Raw genomic sequence first — 15,145 nt, forward strand, 5'->3', positions numbered from 1 at the left:
TTGTACTTGTTTATATTGTGAATTGTATATTTGTTTAGGGGGGTTTTCATTGATAACCTCATTGATAATGAGATGGACATTTCCTATGGACTATGGTTCATTTACCATCGATTTTACGGATTCTTTGCTGGATTATACTTGCCTCTTTGGATTATTACAATGCTGGATTTCTACACTATGGATAAGTGAACTGCTAATCGTGGTCTCGACTGTGTTTATTGTTGGACTCATGAACTCTTGAAGTGATACAAACTTATGTCTGGACTGAAATGCTCAAAGTGATGATGGCGTAAAGTTTATTAGTGTTTGGTAGGGCTATCCACTGTTTATTGTTGAATACACTTGACTCTACTCTCGAATGATTGGATCCCCTTTATTTAAATGATTGATGTATGTGTCTTAAACTAGTGACGTTACAGGGTGACCTGCCCTTTTTGGTTTGAAGCTCATTTTCCTTCGTTTATGTTAACTCAACTCAACTCAACTTTATTTATATAGCGCTTTTACAATTTTCATTGTTACAAAGCAGCTGTACATGAGACACATTGACTACAAGCAAAACAATCAAAGTTGTACCTGCAAAAACAAGAAAAGGTTGAAAACACAGAAGACAGATACACCCACACACAAAACACTCCACACACACAACACACACACACACACACGCACGCACACGCACACGCACACACACGTACGTACACAGACAAGTACACGCACACACACACACACGTACGTACACAGACAAGTACGCGCACACACACACACGCTCAGTGAGAGCACACATTTAGGATAAAGGAGAGAGAAGCACAGGTCAAATATAGCAGATAATAAATTCCTATATGCAATATTAATTAAGTAAAACTTTAAGATTCTAAAGCAGCCCCCCGGTCAGGCAGATAGTGCAAAAACAGTATGCAAACGGTGGCGAGGAACCCAAAACTCTAATAGAGAAAAAAAACCTCAGGAGAACCCAGGCCCAACCAGGGGATTCCAGTTCCCCTCTGGCAAAAGCTGCTGCCTCTGCACAAGCTCCAGAGAACTTGCACAACAAGGCTAAATAAAATAAATAAACTTAATAATAAAATAAATTGTAGTTTAAGATTATCATTAATAATCTAATAGCATTTGAAGTTTTGTGGTGAAGACATGTCAAGAGACCGCGTCCTTCTTTATCCAGCTCTATCATCTCAGCTCTTGTCAGGTCCCCACTTCCCATTCTCCGCTCTACCATCAGGTCAGGCCATGAACTGCATCCTGCTCGCTGTGGTAACCTTGGAACAATGAGACAAGACTGGCTGAGAGTAGAGTACTGTTCTGTACTCTTTGATGCAACAAGTACATCAGTTGTGTTTTTGGTTCCGGTTGATCTAACTAATGCAGCCTAAACCCTCTAAAGATTTATATTATGGAAGAGTAGTGTATGCAAGATTAAAAAGATGTTAAGGTAGTTAGGTTACATTTCTGCACTTTCTTTTCATCTTAACATGTTAGTTATTTTTCCATTTTACTTTGTAGAATTGTTTTGTTTGTTATTTTGGGCCAGGGGTCACCCTGAAGCTCATATCACTACACTATCATAAACTAAAAAGTCTTCGAACTCTTTCAGAAAATCAGTGTAGGGCCCAGGTCTATACACATTAGCCAATGTAAGAGAAAGCAATGTTTTTTTTTACTTTTGTTTGTAACAATTATATACAGAGCCCGTCTGGTCACCCCTCGCAGAAAAAAAACAAGATCCGCAAATCCGTGGCCACAGTTTTGTAATTCGTTCCCTCAGTTTACAAAACCGTGCTCTCGGATTAATAAACTGTACCCACGAGTTTACAATCCGTGCTCTCGGTTTTGTAAACCGTCCCCTCACAGTTTTTGAAATCTGTACCCACGAATTCATAATCTGTGCCCACGCTTTCGCAATCCGTGCGCACGGTTTTGCAAACTGTAGCCTACTCGGGGAATTGAAGCCTCTGTCTGTCAACAGAACAAGCTCCTTCCTACTGGAACATTAACCAATATTGTATACTGTTATATAAATTGTCCTAATGTGTTTACACACGAGTGCGTGGCGCATATAAAGCATGCGTTCATTGCCGCGTTTCACTGTCATAAAGTTGGTTTGACATTAAACTTTCGTGAATTTAGGGACCATCTCTAAAGTACACATTAAAATACATTTTTCCAACTTCAATGGCATTTAAAGGGAATGACTTATACCCACAAGACTAACTGTACAGAGATCATGTGTGTGTCAGATATAATGCACACCTTTTAGATTATTTATATTTATTATAATAAACAGTTAAATCAAATGCAAATATTCTTATGTGTTTCACTGCTGTATGGGCTCATACATAAATATACACATTTTAAAGCTCAATAGCATTTAAAGGGAATGACTTCCCTGACTAACTGTAAAGTGTTCATGTGTGTGTGAGATAGAATGCACACCTTTTAGATTATTGATATGTATTAAAATAAACCGTCAAATCACATGCAAACATTCCTATGTGTATAATGGTCTCATACACAAATATACCATTATTTAAAGCTCAATACGTATAGGAATATGTACATATGATTTGATGGTTTATTTTAATACTCAATAATCTAAAAGTTGTGCATAATAGCTGACACACACATGAACACTGTACAGTTAGTTTTGTGGCTATAAATCATTCCCTTTAAATACTTTTGAAGTTGGAAAGGGGTATTTTAATGTGTACTTTAGAGATGGTCCCTAAATTCAGAAAGTTTAATGTCAAACCAATTTTATGACAGTGAAACGCGGCAATGAACGCATGCTTTATATGCGCCACGCACTCGTGTGTAAACACATTAGGACAATTTATATCTAAAACAGTATACAATATTGGTTAATGTTCCTGTAGGAAGGAGCTTGTTCTGTTGACAGCCAGAGGCTTCAATTCCGCGAGTAGGCTACAGTTTGCAAAACCGTGCGCACGGATTGCGAAAGCGTGGGCACAGATTATGAATTCGTGGGTACAGATTTCAGAAACTGAGGGGACGGTTTACAAAACCGAGAGCACGGATTGTAAACTCGTGGGTACAGTTTATTAATCCGAGAGCACGGTTTTGTAAATTGAGGGAACGAATTACAAAACTGTGGCCACGGATTTGCGGGTCTTGTTTTTTTTTCTCCGAGGGGTGACCAGACGGGCTCCGTACAATTATGTTCAACGCAAGCACTTCAAATGATTTAAATTTATGCTCCGTTCTCAGAGTTGCAGTAAGAAAGTCTCTAAAGATTGTTGCGACACCACCACCTCGACCAACCGGTCGTGGCTCATGCATATAACAGTAGCTTGCTGGGGTAGACTCATTTAGGCCGTAATAATAATTTGGTTTAAGCCAGGTTTCGGTAAGGCAGAGTATATAAAAACTGTTGTCTGTGATAATTTCATTTACAATAACTGCCTTTGAATTTAGTGATCTAATATTCAGTAGCCCGAACTTTTTGAGTTGGTTTTGCTCGTTTATTACATTGTCTTCAGGTTTAATCACGATCAGATTTTTTCTATGACTTTTACCGAAATATAATTTGAACCAACAGAAATTGTGCTTGTCAAAAAGTATATTTATTTGCTTACAGTGTTACACATCAAAGCAAAATGAAAGGTATTTGTGATATTACGTTCTTACGATTATTTTATTGCGTATTAAGGAAACTTTTCCCTATGTTCACACAACACATGTAAATATAACGTCAAAAAAAGCATTTGCCTTTCATTTGTTCTTGCTGTGAACGGATTTGAAATGATCTGCTGTCTCAAGTATTCAACAGATAAATGACATTTCCTGAACTCATCCGTGGTTAGTTTAGTTTTAAACATCTCAAATATCAAATAATTCGTCCTCGGGCTCAAGAAATCCGTCACAGCAAACAATGAGTCGTAATAAAGAGCGCACGTTGTGTGCGTGTAAACTTGTCAATGACGACCTGGATTGTGCGCGTCTGCGGGAAACAGTGACACGTGAGTGACCTGCCTACTGACGCGCAGTTGACTTTCACACACAGCCTGCCCTGGTGGCCGGCTTGCGTTCTACTCGTCTTTCCTACATGAAATAACTACTAGAAGAAATTCCAAATTTGCAGGTCGCACATGTGCGAGTACTTGTGGTGGTAGAACAACTCACGGACAAATGCACAGACCTTGAAGGTCACAGTAGGAGACAGAACATTCGTATATTACACATCAAAGTAGCCGAGACTGGAAGGAAGCCAAGGACTTTGTGGCTCAACTTTTGATGGAGACATTCTCTGGATAATCTGCCTTTTGGTATGCTTGCTTTTGAATATGTTGACACGTTCACCAACTCTAACATTGTAAATGAAATGACATGACGTTGAATTTTTCATATGTTAAAAGTATTTTCCTAAATTTCCTTATCTCTTGACCACTAGGGGGCGCTGGAGGAAAACTTTACAGGTCCTCTCAGAATACGGACATGAGGAACCATACAAAGTTTCGTAGCGATATGCTATGGCGTTCATGAAATACTGCATTTCATGACAAAATTCAAAATGGGCCACCGAGGAATGATGGGTATGGTTTGACTATGCATGCCTTAAGGAATTAAACAAGACAACTCTTATGATTTAACACCAAAATTTTCACAAGTTATAAGCAAAAATAGCCATGTGTTGAGGGTGAGATTGTCGTCTTCACACCATGTCACAAGACACACTATTCATGTGTGAATGGTGTGTAGAGGATGGGACTGAGGACACACCTGTGGGATGCCAATGTTTGTTGTAGCAGTGGCTGAGGACTTATTTCCAATCCTTACAGACCTCTTCTCAGTCCATACTTTGCAGCTTTGTACTCTGTCTCGTTGCTTGATGTAAATGCAAAAGCTCGAGCATGCAGCATGTGACGTACATGACTGTTTATCTAGAGCAGGGCTGTCTGAGAGTTTATCTCCAACTTGGCTCAATAAGGTAAACTCTGCAGGACACAGGACCGACTTTGGACACCCCTGATCTAAAGCTTCTGGTTGGGGAACTTAGTGACTTGTATGGTTGGTACAAAGCTATCAACACAAGTGCTGATGTACCCAGTCACATACTCGGCATAATCCTGTATGCAGACCTCATGAGTGGCTGCAGCTTTAAACACATCCCAGTCTGTCAGAGCAAAACAGTCCTGCAAGACGCCCTCAGAGGTCCAAAGCTTAACCTGTTTGGTGACAGGATTTGTTTGAGTCTTTGTCTGGGTACAGGAACAAAGAGATGTGGTCTGAATATCCAAAGTGAGGGTGGGGTGCAGCCCTGTGTGCATTGTGTATGTTACTGTAAACAACGTCCAGTGTGGTGTTTTCGCAAGTGGGGATGTTCAGGTGTTGGTAATATTTGGTAAGTACAGTCCATGTGTTGCACTGATTAAAGTCACCAGCGGCAATAAAAACAGCATCAGGGCAATCCGTCTCCTAGATTAGTGCGCTAAAAACGTCATGGAGCTTGCCTAGCGCTGCCCTGGAGTTTGCTCCCAGAGGAACGTAAACAGCAGCTATGAACACAACAGTAAAATCCCTTGTGAGGTAATAGGGCTGACATTTCAGATATAGTACTCCATATCTGGTGATCAGTGCTTATAAACAGTCTTTAGTCTTAGCTGAGGCCGCGGTCCAGTCTCCTCGATGTTTGGAGTGAGTCTGTACCTGAATATAGGATTCCGGGACTTTCTCTGAGAGCCAGGTCTCAGTAAAAATCAAGGCACAACATTCCATTACTTCCCGTTGTGATGTAATCCTTGCTCTCAGCTCATCGAGTTTGTTTTCCAGAGACCGCATGTAAGTTAACAAGAGGCTGGGAAGCAGTGGCCGGCTAACATGAGACTTACGCCTAGCATGGAGCCCTCCCCTCTTGCGTTGTCGTCTCCAGAATGCACTGATCAGGTCAGCTTTCTCACTCGAGCTCGGCGCTTCGGGGCCTTCCTGGGGGTGATGGCAGTGGTTACGGGAGCGAATAATGACTTGTAGGTCCAGAGGCATAAAACCGGTAAATTCAATAAGGGTAGCTGAACTGCCGATGTCCAGCAGAGCCTGTCTGTTGTATTTTAGCAGTGCATGGCATTTGTGCACTGCAGAGAAAACAAGAAACAAACAAAAAATAAAGAATAGACGGCATTCGAGAGCGGAGAAAGCAAACACGTCTGCCACCATAATGTCGATTGAGCGCTTTAAATCTTTGTTGAAAACTCATCTTTTCTCTGCTGCTTTTAATTATTTGTAGCTATATTTGTGGCTGTGTTATGTGTCTTGTTTTATGTTGTGATTTTATGTTTTATTATTTGGTTGTAAAGCACTTTGGTTAACGTGTGCTGTACATGTGCTATACTAATAAAATGATTGATAGATACAGCGTCACTACTGCTGTTGTGTCAACAGCAGAATACTCTAAATTCCCAAAATAAAGTATGTCACTGTAAACTACTACCCATAATGCATTGCATAATACAGTAATTAACATTAAAACATATATATTTTAATGGGCATTTTGTTTTGCAATTACTAAGTCTAACAGTGAACTCTCCTTCCTGGACACTACCATTTTCTCTCATATCAAAAACAAAATGAATTTTAAATGACTTGAAATTCAAATGAATGATAATGTTTGTAATCATTTTTATTTTACTTTGTTCAGTAAAATTCCATTTTGTAGTCATCAGCACTGGATTAACAAATCAGATTTCGAATACAGAGTAACAGACAGATATTTGTAATTGAAAAGCCTAATGTAAAAGCTATTAATGTCAATTATCATCATTGGCAATCATGCTAATATAAAAAAATAAGAGTGTTTATTGTTTAAACAAAACAAATATTTAATTGATACTAAATTAATATCGTTGTTAATCCTGAGCCAGCCAAGATGATCAGAACAGTGTCCAGAATATTAATGCTGGCTCCACTCCATTGACTCTTCAGTATTCTTGAAAGCTTTCATCCGTGTCTGTAACAATAACGGAATGTTAGTTCAAGTCAAAACAGTGAACTTCACACTAGAAGCAAATATGACAGAATGACATGCAAAAACAACTTAAGGTAAATTTAAGATACTCTTTACGACATCTATGTTACTTCTCATGGAGGACAAGAAGAGTAACAGGAAAATCAATAAAGCATTTTATTGTTTAATAACTAATTGTAGAATAAAAATAAGCATTGACACATTTGTTTCCAAATTCATACATCTAAAAATAGACTAAATGACAAAGTAGTTCATTATTTAATACTAGGGCTGGGAATATTAACGCGTTATCGCGTAAACGCATTAATTAATTAACGCAGACAATTATTTTATCGTGCATTAACATCAACGTTTTTTTTTAAGTATTATTTTATGTCAAAAGTCCGTTGCTCACTGGCTCTGAAATGTACAGACAAACCATGGGTCACATAAGGGGTGGGTTGTTGATCGGTACTGGCTGGGGTATGGCATTACCACGCGTCTCAACCAATGAGAGCATTTGGGGTTGGCCTAGATACTTAGGCGCGCACATGAACCAGGAACACCAGAATGGAAAGGTACCGAACCTTACATGGACATTTCATTTTAAATCTCTTCCAAACGGCGGATTTGATAGAACAAACCACTGAATTTCGTCTCCCCTCCTTCAGCCATGCGCTTATCTATCACAAATACGTAATATGAGCAGGTGTGAGAGGCTTATTTAATGCTACTGATGATAAAGCGGAAGGAAATCAATAGCCTGCGGAATACAAAAAATTCCCCGGCTAAGGTACAAAACGGCTAAGGTACAAAACGGCAACGATAACGAATTGTGTTGCATGTTTTGTATGCAGTGGAAGGCTAAAACAAGTTTAAACATGCGTGCCTAGAGAGACAGAGCACAAACTACTAAACCGAGTTCTCTTTCATGTCTCTGAAACAGACAAATAAACACAAAATCACGTAAAAATTCCCATATTAGCAAGGGTCCATGTAAAAGTAGTCCGTTTTATGAACGTTAACAGCTGGGAAACAATGTCACATTATATTAGATCCGTATATCTATAGAGCTCTCTTAAAGGGGCAGCAGCATAATAAAGATCTCCGCTTATAATGTTCATCAAAGAATAAAGGACAGGGCCAAAACACTCATATTAAAGGAATTGTGTCAGATAAAAGTAGCATAAAATAATAAAGTTGTTCAGGAAAAACAGGAAAATCCTGGCCAAAATGGGAGTGTTGACAGATATGATTATAATTGGTGTTGCTTTTCGATGCTGGGAGCAGCTACGGGAGTCAAGGGTTTAAAAGATGATGCCATGGTAACGTCTGGACAGGTAGGTACATGTTATGATTCGATTTTGATGGGTTTTGAATATGTTGCTTATGTAGTTTGTGGACCTTTATGTATTAGCTTAACAACATCGTTACCAAATGTCTAACGGGAACTATGCTTCATCTAATCCAGTTTTAAAGCTGTTGTTTAAGGAGCCATGAATTAAAACCACAATTTTAAGAGATTTTGTTATATAAGAAGGAATTGTATTCAAGCGAACATGCTGTAAGTGTCAGAACTAAAAACGCCCTTGTTACTGAAATAACCGTAATTGACACCAGGCCCAGCGAACGGCAGGTCTTGGAATGCACCTATCTATGTATCGATCAATCAATCAACTTTATTTATAAAGCACTTTACAACCACTAAGGAGCAGACCAAAGTGCTGTACAATAAAAGAACAAAAAAGACATCATTCAACTTCATAAAAACATCATAACCAATTAAACCTAGACACATAGCTCATAAATATATACTTAAACTAGAATAAAACAAATACAAAATCACGTAGCCCATACATATAGACTATTTACACAAATATCAAAATCAGGTGTCAAAGGCCAAGGAAAAAGGTAAGTTTTAAGATGGGATTTGAACATAGACAGCGAACAGGGCTGCCTAATATAAGGAGGCAGGGCATTCCATAATTTGGGGGCTGCCACCGCAAAAGCACGGTCCCCTCTGAGCTTACACTTGGAGGTTGGTACTCTAAGCAGCAGCTGATCTGATGATCTCAGACAGCGTGAGGGTGTATAGGGGTGTAACAGCTCAGGGGCCTCATTTATAAAACTGTGCGTAGGATCCTTACTAAAAGTGAACTTACGCCAGAATGCTGAAAAGGGCGTACGCAAACAAAAATTGAGATTTATAAAACCTTGTGCACGCACACCTGCATGCAATTTTCCCTTTATAAATCACAGATTACCTGCAAGTGTGCGTACGTGAATCAGCCTCATATCCCGCCCTGTACACGCCCATTTTTACCCATAAATAGTCAATGCAAAGCACCTCATGAATGCTTATTCGTATATTAATAAGCCTGACATCCAATCCGCTTGTTAAGCCTGACGTCACTCACCATAATGGACGTATACAGTTTCGAGTTCAACCGTTATCAGATGCCATAGAAAAATAAGAAAAACTTATGTAAAACTCCCGATCTTTTATCTCCGTAACGAAATCACAAATGGCCAACACATGAGATTCACTGAGATTTCCATATTAATAATTGTTATAATTATTTTTATAATTATATTAAAGCCAAAGAAGGTCTCTGCAGCATTTATATGTTTACAGCATTTAGACTGATCATTAACACCTCATTAAAATCACCTCATTAATTACTGGTGTCCTTCACCTGATATTAAATTTGAAGACATAATTGTTAAAGACTAATGTTTCTTCATTCCGGTTTTGTTATGAACTTGGTTAGAACCGATAACGAGGACATTTAGAGAAACGATTGTGCGAGAGTTTAATGGCTGTATTTCCAGACTTTGACATTCGATGATTATTCACAGTAAGGAAAATATATTTAGCCATTTATTTACACTGTGTTATTTGATGCTGTCCTATATTCTATGCAGTCGGATCATCTCCTCCTCATGCGCTCATAGTGTGATGGTGAGACAGTGCTGATTAAATATTTAGATTTAATTTTTATTTAAGATTTGAGTTTGATTTTACAAGAGCTGCATGAAACAAGTATCACTCAATACAAGCGCAAATAACTCTGCAGATTTAATCTTCGTGATAATGAGGATATTTAAGGTCACATTAAATGTGTGTGAGGGATTAATGCTTATAATCGTTTTTATCACACTTACCTTTTGCAATCTAACTTGAGTTCACTAACTCACCATCGGTGTCGCCAAACTGCTCAGTCTCAAAAATGTCCGTACGCATGGGTCAGAGTTTGCGTGCAGGTGCGCACATTTTTCCATTAAGTTTGTTTTTATAAATCCCATATTTTGCGTGGGAAGTGGCGTACGCCTCTTTCAGGGCATGTTTTGTATGCAACTGTTATAAATGAGGCCGCAGATATGTAGAATGGGGCAGAAACATTTAAGGACTTAAAAACAAACAAAATAATTTTGAACTGAATCCTACATTGTACTGGCAGCCAATGAAGTGATGATAGAATGGGGGTAATATGCTCAGATTTGCGAGTCCCCATCAAAAGACATGCTGCAGCATTTTGCACCAACTGCAGACGGTCCAAAGACCCACTTATCCACATATAGTGCATTACAATAATCCAGCCGGTTTGTAACAAAGGCATGGGTTACGGTTTCAAGGTGCTGCCTTGAGAGAAATGGCTTTATTTTAACCATTAGTCTCATCTGAAAAAAGATTGATTTAACAACAGCCCCAATCTGACTGTCCAACTTTAGATCAGAATAAAATTTAACCCCAAGGTTTGTGATGGTTGGTTTGATATACTGGGCTAAGACACTCAAATCAACCGAAGAGGTCCCAGTAACATCCCCAAAGACCATCACTTCAGTTTTCTTTTCGTTAATACTTAAAAAAAATTAAAAGCCATCCAGGCCTTTATGTCATCAAGACACTGAAGTAGTGGTCCAACCGTCTCACTCTTTTTAATGGGCACATAGATCTGGGTATCGTCTGCATAAAAATGGAAAGACATAACATGCGTCCTAATTATTGACCCTAGCGGGAGTAAATAAAGAGAAAAAAGAAGAGGGCTTAAAACTGAGCCCTGTGGGACCCCACTCAGTAGAGGGACAGAGGAGGAGAGATAATCCCCAATGTTTACAATAAAAGTACCAGATAGGACCTGAACCACTCAAGGCGCTGTCCCTTTAATGCCCACCCATTGTTCCAACCGAGAAATTAAAATTTCATGATCCACAGTATCAAATGCAGCGGTTAGATCAAGAAGCACAAGAACGACATAATCCCCAGAATCAGTAGCTAAAAGAATATCATTACAAAGAGAGTGACAGAGGAGGAGAGATAATCCCCAATGTTTACAATAAAAGTACCAGATAGGACCTGAACCACTCAAGCGCTGACCCTTTAATGCCCACCCATTGTTCCAACCGAGAAATTAAAATTTCATGATCCACAGTATCAAATGCAGCGGTTAGATCAAGAATCACAAGAACGACATAATCCCCAGAATCAGTAGCTATAAGAATATCATTACAAACTTTCAACAGAGCCAACTCAGTAATGTGCATAGCTCTAAAGCCCGACTGGAAAATTTAAAGCAATTTATGACCTTCCAGAAAGGACATTAATTGGTTACATGCTATTTTTTCAAGAATTTTTGACAGAAAAGGTAATTTAGAAATAGGCCTAAAATTTGTGAGGTCTGCAGTATCCAGACCAGGTTTTTTGAGCAAAGGTTGCACTACTGCATATATACAATTTTCAGGTACCACACCTGAGGACAAACTACTATTAACAATTGATAAAACAGATAGCCCTAGACTAGAAAAGACCTCCTTAAAAAATCGAGGAGGAAGTGCATCATGCAGAGAACCTGAGGGCTTTAAATTACCTACAATCTCCTGTAACATAACCAGTGTCACAGTCTCAAACTTATCAAAAACAGCAGAGCAAGGGACAGAGACAGAGGGATCATAAACACCAGATGGAATAAGCGCCCTAACGGAAGTGACCTTATCTTTGAAAGATTTTGAAAGTGACCTATTAGTCAGATATGGTGACCCATACCCGAAATGTGACCTCTGCTTTTAACCCATCCAGAGAGTAGTGAAACACACGCACAGCAAGTGGTGAACACACGTACAGTGCCCGGGGAGCAAGTAGGGGTAAGGTGCCTTGCTCAAGGGCACCTCAGTCGTTACCCACCCGCCCGTAAAATGAGCAGCAGTGGAGGAATTAATAATGTGGCAGTGCCGAGCAGGAGCTTGCCGTTCAAATGTGTTATAGATCAGAGGAATCTCAAATACTACAGGCATATGATCTGAAAATGCAGCACCACTTATCTCCAGGTTCATAACAGGCAAACCAAATGTTAAAACAAGGTCAAGAGTGTGACCGCGTTGCTGCGTGGGACCACGAACAAACTGCTCAAGATTAAAAGAGTCAATGAGATGTAAAAAATCCTTTTCCAACTGGTTCCCAGAGCCGCAGACGTGAATATTAAAATCCCCAACAATAAGGACATGGTCATAGTTAGGCATAATTTCAGCCAGAAAAAAAGAGAAATCATTCATAAAATTCTTATTATTTGGGAGGCCGATAGACCACAGCACATAATACCATGTGAGAACAGCCCAACTCAAATAGACTCAGTTTAAAGCTGGTAAGCGAGAAGAATAATGATAACTGTTTTCATTTATGAACGTTCTTAAAAATAGTTGCTATTCCTCCTCCGCGTCCCGATGTTCGAGGGGAATTTAGATAACAGCAACTATGCGGTAAGAGTTCAGAGAAGGCATCGGACTCACCAACCCGCAGCCACGTCTCAGTCACACAGAGAAAATCCAATCCTTGAGATGTGAAGAAATCCTTTAAAATACAGGTTTTATTTGTTAGCGACGTAGCATTTACCAGGCCAATCCTGGCAGGAGCCGGCGGGTTTGTGGTGCTGACACTCCGAGGGGCCAGACCCAGAGGCCGCAAATTCTGCAAATTTACCCCGCGCCAGCAGGGACGAGAATAGCAGCGGGAGCGAGGCTGGAAAACCTCGTCCGGGAGCAAGGCTGGAAAACCTCGTCCGGGCTGGCGACAGGTACCACCCAGGCGTCAACAGGATCTAGAAAACGCAGAGGAATATAAAGGCGAGACACCGCTCTGTCCTCATAACAGGAAGCCGTGGAAAAGTGAGCCAGGCAGGTCTTCACTTTCAGCAGTCTGCCGCTGCGTTTTCCCCAAAGACGATAATGCTTGCGCCGGAAGTTTAGAGCCGAGTGGCGACACAGGTGATCAGGAATGACCGACAAAAGTGGAGGCAGTGTCTTGTGATCACCTAACTTCCCTAGATCCTTGGCACAGAGTCGAAGATCTAGTAGTGTTTGACGATCATACACCAATAATGAATTCGCATTTCGGACAACAAATGACACAAATGAAACAAACAGCATAAATCCCCACATCGTTAGCAGCGCTGGGAAACACAGACGGCGAGCCACACACACCGGCGCCATCTTGAGGATAGGCTATTTTCATATGTCATTGATAGGTTGAACACCTCTCCTCCACAGAAGAATATCAACGATAACTTCTCTAGCCCCGCCCACTGATTCGCACATGACAATTCTGAAGTAACAAGTTGATAGAGCGCGCAAGCAATAAGCATGCCGTTAAAGATCGCAAAATATTGTGCAGTCAGTGCCTGGTTGTGGAAGAACACAGTCGCTGCATAACTTTCCTTCGGATTCCGACATTAGTAATGTGTGGTTGAAGTTTATTTTTACAGTGAAGACGTTCCAGCTCACGTGGATATAACATTGCGTTTGTTCGCTTCATTTCACCACAGATTCCTTCGTGAACAAGGCCCAGGTCGACGCTGGATTTGCGGAGAGACTAAAATTAAAAAGCAGTGCTGTGCCGTCAATATTGGATCCGCTAGGAATGGCGCAGGAATCTTATGTGTGTAAAACATATTTGCTATTGCTTTGTTAGAGATCGCTTGATATGCCCTGAGCACTATTCGCACGGGATTAGTATTACCTGGGGACCTCTAGTCATTTATAATAATTGCAGAATTTGTGTGTGATCTTAATCCCGTGCGAATCGTCATCTCTGTGATTTGGTGGGCTCATATATCATTTTTCAAGGTTTTATCCTCCGTTTGCGAATAATGGAGGCTGTTCTGAAGTGTTTTGGTATTATTTTGGGTGCTGGGTCATATCCATAAGTTACCGGCAGTCTCCCATTTGTTTATTTATCATAGAAACTCTCGTAACATTTGAGACCTGCGATCGCGGTGATCTTCTGTCTGGGTTCGCGCTCACGGGTCTCAAATGCTGACAGGTATGGTCATATATCATTAAACGCAATACAACTATAGGCTATACAAACTATACGCAAAGCCTTGCCATCACATCCGGGAAATAAGTCAGTAAATTTGAGTAAATCAGAGGCTTCACTTATCCTGTGCAAATGCGTCACATGAAATACAGATGTGGGGAGGTAATTTATAAATCACAGGAGGTCTCCAGATAAGTTTACTACTCAAACTGCTATCCAATCAAAGCAGTGGGCATTTACTTCCAAATCTTCAATGCGGCACGCCCATTAAAACCAAGCGTTAGTAGAGCTGGCCTCAAAACCCGGGTAGAAAATAGCCTATTACTTATTGATTTTAATGTTTTTGAATGTAAAAACCACGCGGACATCATAAGTAGACCTCATACAACAGTATAAAACAACAAACAAGCCCAGTTCATGAGACGTTTAAGTTAGCTGTTTTCGCAATTGTAATAACGTTATTTACTTTATTTTGTAACGTGTTCTCTCTGGTGAATGAGACAAGATTTTATTGGAATGGATCCAAGAGCTTCTGGTTTGTGCGTGTGTTCATGTGTTTTGGAGGAGGCGTGGCTTTGGACTGCGCATGGAGGGTGGGATCATAATTTCAGTGCTAGCAGGCAAAAGTTAGCACCGTACCAAATCACCCATTCTGCCTTTAATGTTTGGGGAGAGTTGAACTAATTATTGCAAGTTTAAATGGTTAAATGTGTTAAAATGGTAGCTTGCCCATCCAATCGGCTTGCTTTGCATCAGTCCTGTAGAATGCCCCATACACGAAAACATGCATAGAAAATTTGACTTGTTTGTAACCTCTTAAGGCCTCAACACAAAATTTGGAGAAAAAAAACGGTGGAACTAATGGCGGA

Source organism: Triplophysa rosa, unplaced genomic scaffold, assembly GCF_024868665.1.
Source record: "Triplophysa rosa unplaced genomic scaffold, Trosa_1v2 scaffold363_ERROPOS117636+, whole genome shotgun sequence".
Lineage (NCBI taxonomy): Eukaryota > Metazoa > Chordata > Actinopteri > Cypriniformes > Nemacheilidae > Triplophysa > Triplophysa rosa.